Genomic DNA, 6,141 nt, shown 5'->3' on the forward strand with positions numbered 1-6,141 from the left:
CTGAGGACAGTCTGTCTGTACCTGAATCAGTCTCTCTGGGGGTTAATAACAGAATGAGCTGAGGACAGTCTGCCTGTACCTGAATCCCCTGTAGTCTCTCTGGGGTTTAATAACAGAATGAGCTGAGGACAGTCTGCCTGTACCTGAATCAGTCTCTCTCTGGGGTTAATAACAGAATGAGCTGAGGACAGTCTGCCTGTACCTGAATCAGTCTCTCTGGGGTTTAATAACAGAATGAGCTGAGGACAGTCTGCCTGTACCTGAATCAGTCTCTCTGGGGTTTAATAACCAGAGTGAGCTGAGGACAGTCTGTTCTCCATGGTCTCTCTGGGGGTTAGCAGAGTGAGCTGAGGACAGTATCTTCTCTCTGTCTCTCTGTCTGTCTGTCTGAGGACAGTCTGTTCTGTCTGTCCTGAATCTGTCTCTCTGGGGGTTAATAACAGAATGAGCTGAGGACAGTCTGCCCCTGAATCAGTCTCTCTGGGGTTTAATAACAGAATGAGCTGAGGACAGTCTGCTGCCCTGAATCAGTCCTCAACTAAGCTGATCAGCTCAGTGTATTAGAGGAGGAGTGAGCAGTATTAGAGGAGGGGACAGTCTGCCTGAGCTGATCAGTGTATTAGAGGAGGAGGGGCAGCAATAACAGTATAGAGCTGATCAGTGTATTAGAGGAGGAGGACAGTCTGCCTGTACCTGCAGTAATAACAGAGCTGATCAGTGTATTAGAGGAGGAGGCAGCAGTATAGAGAGCTGATCAGTGTATTAGAGGAAGGAGGCAGCAGTATAGAGCTGATCAGTGTATTAACAGAGGAGGAGGCAGCAGTATAGAGCTGATCAGTGTATTAGAGGGAGGAGGAGGCAGCAGTATAGAGCTGATGAATCAGTGTATTAGAGGAGGAGGAGGCAGCAGTATAGAGCTGATCAGTGTATTAGAGGAGGAGGCAGTATAGAGCTGATCAGTGTATTAGAGGAGGAGGAGGCAGCAGTATAGAGCTGATCAGTGTATTAGAGGAGGAGGCAGAATCAGTCTCTCTGGGGTTTATAGAGCTGATCAGTGTACCTATTAGAGGAGGAGGAGGCAGCAGTATAGAATGAGCTGATCAGTGTATTAGAGGAGGAGGCAGAATCAGTATAGAGCTGATCAGTGTATTAGAGGAGGACAGAGTGAGTTCTGAGGAGGCAATAACAGTATAGAGCTGATCAGTGTATTAGAGGAGGAGGAGGCAGCAGTATAGAGCTGATCAGTGTATTAGAGGAGGAGGAGCTGAGGACAGTATAGAGCTGATCAGTGTATTAGAGGAGGAGGCAGTCAGTATAGAGCTGATCAGTGTATTAGAGGAGGAGGGGGCAGCAGTATAGAGCTGATCAGTGTATTAGAGGAGGAGGAGGCAGCAGTGTAGGCAGCTGATGATCAGTGTATTAGAGGAGGAGGCAGCAGTATAGAGCTGATCAGTGTATTAGAGGAGGAGGCAGCTGATCAGTGTATTAGTATAGAGCTGATCAGTGTATTAGAGGAGGAGGAGGAGCAGTATAGAGCTGATCAGTGTATTAGAGGAGGAGGAGGCAGCAGTATAGAGCTGATCAGTGTATTAGAGGAGGAGGCAGTATAGAGCTGATCAGTGTATTAGAGGAGGAGGAGGCAGTATAGAGCTGATCAGTGTATTAGAGGAGGAGGAGGCAGATCAGTGTAATAGAGCTGGCAGCTGTATAGACCTGATCAGTGTATTAGAGGAGGAGGCAGCAGTATAGAGCTGATCAGTGTATTAGAGGAGGAGGCAGCAGTATAGAGCTGATCAGTGTATTAGAGGAGGAGGAGGCAGCAGTATAGAGCTGATCAGTGTATTAGAGGAGGAGGCAGCAGTATAGAGCTGATCAGTGTATTAGAGGAGGAGGCAGCAGTATAGAGCTGATCAGTGTATTAGAGGAGGAGGAGGCAGCAGTATAGAGCTGATCAGTGTATTAGAGGAGGAGGAGGATCAGTGTATTAGAGGAGGGGAGGCAGCAGTATAGAGCTGATCAGTGTATTAGAGGTGGAGGCAGCAGTATAGAGCTGATCAGTGTATTAGAGGAGGAGGAGGCAGCAGTATAGAGCTGATCAGTGTATTAGAGGAGGAGGAAGCAGTATAGAGCTGATCAGTATATTAGAGGAGGAGGAGGCAGCAGTATAGAGCTGATCAGTGTATTAGAGGAGGAGGAGGTAGGCAGCAGTATAGAGCTGATCTGATCAGTGTATTAGAGGAGGGAGGAGGCAGCAGTATAGAGCTGATCAGTGTATTAGAGGAGGAGGAGGCAGTGTATTAGAGGAGGCAGTATAGAGCTGATCAGTGTATTAGAGGAGGAGGAGGCAGGCAGTATAGAGCTGATCAGTGTATTAGAGGAGGAGGCAGCAGTATAGAGCTGATCAGTGTATTAGAGGAGGAGGCAGCAGTATAGATCAGTGTATTAGGCAGTATAGAGCTGATCAGTGTATTAGAGGAGGAGGCAGCAGTATAGAGCTGATCAGTGTATTAGAGGAGGAGGGGCAGCAGTATAGAGCTGATCAGTGTATTAGAGGAGTGTATTAGAGGGGGGAGGCAGCAGTATAGAGCTGATCAGTGTATTAGAGGAGGAGGAGGCAGCAGTATAGAGCTGATCAGTGTATTAGAGGAGGAGGCAGCAGTGTATAGAGCTGATCAGTGTATTAGAGGAGGAGGCAGCAGTATAGAGCTGATCAGTGTATTAGAGGAGGAGGCAGTATAGAGCTGATCAGTGTATTAGAGGAGGAGGCAGTATAGAGCTGATCAGTGTATTAGAGGAGGAGGCAGCAGTATAGAGCTGATCAGTGTATTAGAGGAGGGGGCAGCAGTATAGAGCTGATCAGTGTATTAGAGGAGGAGGCAGCAGTATAGAGCTGATCAGTGTATTAGAGGAGGAGGAGGATCAGTGTATTAGAGGAGGAGGAGGCAGTATAGAGCTGATCAGTGTATTAGAGGAGGAGGAGGCAGCAGTATTAGAGGAGAGCTGATCAGTGTATTAGAGGAGGAGGAGGCAGCAGTATAGAGGAGGGAGGCTATAGATCAGTGTATTAGAGGAGGAGGAGGCAGCAGTATAGAGCTGATCAGTGTATTAGAGGAGGAGGAGGCAGCAGTATAGAGCTGATCAGTGTATTAGAGGAGGAGGAGGCAGATCAGTATAGAGGAGGAGGCTGATCTGATCAGTGTATTAGAGGAGGAGGCAGCAGTATAGAGCTGATCAGTGTATTAGAGGAGGAGGAGGCAGCAGTATAGAGCTGATCAGTGTATTAGAGGAGGAGGCAGCAGTATAGAGCTGATCAGTGTATTAGAGGAGGAGGATAGGAGCTGATCAGTGTATTAGAGGAGGAGGCAGTATAGAGCTGATCAGTGTATTAGAGGAGGAGGAGCAGCAGTATTAGGAGGAGGAGGCAGCAGAGCTGATCAGTGTATTAGAGGAGGAGGCAGCAGTATAGAGCTGATCAGTGTATTAGAGGAGGAGGCAGCAGTATAGAGCTGATCAGTGTATTAGAGGAGGAGGAGGCAGCAGTATAGAGCTGATCAGTGTATTAGAGGAGGAGGCAGCAGTATAGAGCTGATCAGTGTATTAGAGGAGGAGCAGTATAGAGGCAGCAGTATAGAGCTGATCAGTGTATTAGAGGAGGAGGAGGCAGCAGTATAGAGCTGATCAGTGTATTAGAGGAGGAGGCAGCAGTATAGAGCTGATCAGTGTATTAGAGGAGGAGGCAGCAGTATAGAGCTGATCAGTGTATTAGAGGAGGAGGAGGCAGCAGTATAGAGCTGATCAGTGTATTAGAGGAGGAGGAGGAGCAGTATAGAGCTGATCAGTGTATTAGAGGAGGAGGCAGCAGTATAGAGCTGATCAGTGTATTAGAGGAGGAGGCAGCAGTATAGGCTGATCAGTGTATTAGAGGAGGAGGAGCAGTAGTGTATTAGAGGAGGGGAGGCAGCAGTATAGAGCTGATCAGTGTATTAGAGGAGGAGGAGGCAGCAGTATAAGAGCTGATCAGTGTATTAGAGGGAGGAGGAGGCAGCAGTATAGAGCTGATCAGTGTATTAGAGGAGGAGGAGGCAGCAGTATAGAGCAGTATAGAGCTGATCAGTGTATTAGGAGGCAGCAGTATAGAGCTGATCAGTGTATTAGAGGCGGCAGTATAGAGGAGTGTATTAGAGGAGGGAGGGCAGCAGTATAGAGCTGATCAGTGTATTAGAGGAGGAGGAGGCAGCAGTATAGACTGATCAGTGTATTAGAGGAGGAGGAGGCAGCAGTATAGAGCTGATCAGTGTATTAGAGGAGGCAGGTATAGGCTGATCAGTGTATTAGAGAAGGAGGCAGCAGTATAGAGCTGATCAGTGTATTAGTGTAGGAGGAGGCAGCAGTATAGAGCTGATCAGTGTATTAGAGGAGGAGGTATAGAGCAGCAGTATAGAGCTGATCAGTGTATTAGAGGAGGAGGAGGCAGCAGTATAGAGCTGATCAGTGTATTAGAGGAGGGGGCAGCAGTATAGAGCTGAGGAGAGGGGCAGCAGTATAGACCTGATCAGTGTATTAGAGGATGAGGAGGCAGCAGTATAGAGCTGATCAGTGTATTAGAGGAGGGAGGAGGCAGTGGCAGAGCTGATCAGTGTATTAGAGGAGGAGGCAGCAGTGTATGATCAGTGTATTAGAGGAGAGGCAGTATAGAGCTGATCAGTGTATTGTTGGGGGAGGAGGCAGCGGTATGAAGCAATGATCAGTGTGTCAGTGTATTAGAGGAGGAGGGGAGGCAGCAGTATAGAGCTGATCAGTGTATTAGAGGAGGAGACAGCAGTATAGAGCTATAGATACAGTGTATTGGGTGGAGGAGGCAGTGCTGATCAGTGTATTGGGGAGGGAGGAGGCAGTATAGAGCTGATCAGTGTATTAGAGGCAGTATAGAGGATCAGTGTATTGGAGGAGGAGGCAGTATGGGGCAGTGTATAGGGCAGCAGTATAGAGCTGATCAGTGTATTAGAGGAGGAGGGGGCAGCAGTATAGAGCTGATCATGTATTAGAGGAGGAGGAGGTAGCAGTATAGAGCATCAGTATAGAGCTGATCAGTGTATTAGAGGAGGGGGCAGCATCAGTGTATTGGAAGGAGCTGATCAGTGTATTAGATGAGGAGGAGGCAGTATGGGCAACTGATCAGTGTATAGGAGGGGGGGAGGCTGATCAGTGTATTAGAGGGAGGAGGCAGTGTAGAGCTGTATCAGTGTGATCAGTGTAGAGGAGGAGGAGTATAGAGCTGATCAGTGTATTAGAGGAGGAGCAGCAGCTGATCAGTGTATTGGGAAGGCAGCAGTATAGATCAGTGCCATTAGAGATGAGGAGGCAGCAGTATAGAGCTGTGTATCAGTGTATTGTAGAGGAGGAGGCAGTGTAGAGCTGATCCCAGTGTATTAGAGGAGGAGGCAGCAGTATAGAGCTGATCAGTGTATTGGGGGAGGAGGGGGCAGCAGTATAAGAGCTGATCAGTGTATTGAGAGAGGGGGCAGCAGTATAGAGCTGATCAGTGTATTAGAGGAGGGGGCAGCAGTATAGAGCTTGATCAGTGTATTGGGAGGAGGAGGCAGTATAGAGGCTGATCAGTGTATTAGAGGGAGGAGGAGGCAGCAGTATAGAGCTGATCTGTGTATTAGAGAAGGAGGGAGGCAGTATAGAGCTGATCAGTGTAGTAGAGGAGGAGGGGGCGGCAGTATAGAGCTGATCAGTGTATTGGGAGGAGAGGCAGTATAGAGCTGATCTGTGTATTAGAGAAGGAGGAGGCAGTATAGAGCTGATCAGTGTATTAGAGGAGGGAGGAGGCGGCAATGTAGAGCTGATCAGTGTATTGGAGGAGGAGGAAACAGTATAGAGCTGATCAGTGTATTGGGAGGCAGCAGGCAGAGCTGATCAGTGTGTAGCAAGAGGAGGGGGGCAGTATAGAGAAGGCTGATCAGTGTATTAGAGGAGGGGCAGTATAGAGCTGATCAGTGTATTAGAGGAGGAGGCAGCAGTATAGAGCTGATCAGTGTATTAGAGGAGGCAGCAGTATAGAGCTGATCAGTGTATTAGAGGAGGAGGCAGCAGTATAGAGCTGATCAGTGTATTAGAGGAGGAGGCAGTATAGAG

Source organism: Oncorhynchus masou, chromosome 2 (assembly GCF_036934945.1).
Source record: "Oncorhynchus masou masou isolate Uvic2021 chromosome 2, UVic_Omas_1.1, whole genome shotgun sequence".
Classification (NCBI taxonomy): domain Eukaryota; kingdom Metazoa; phylum Chordata; class Actinopteri; order Salmoniformes; family Salmonidae; genus Oncorhynchus; species Oncorhynchus masou.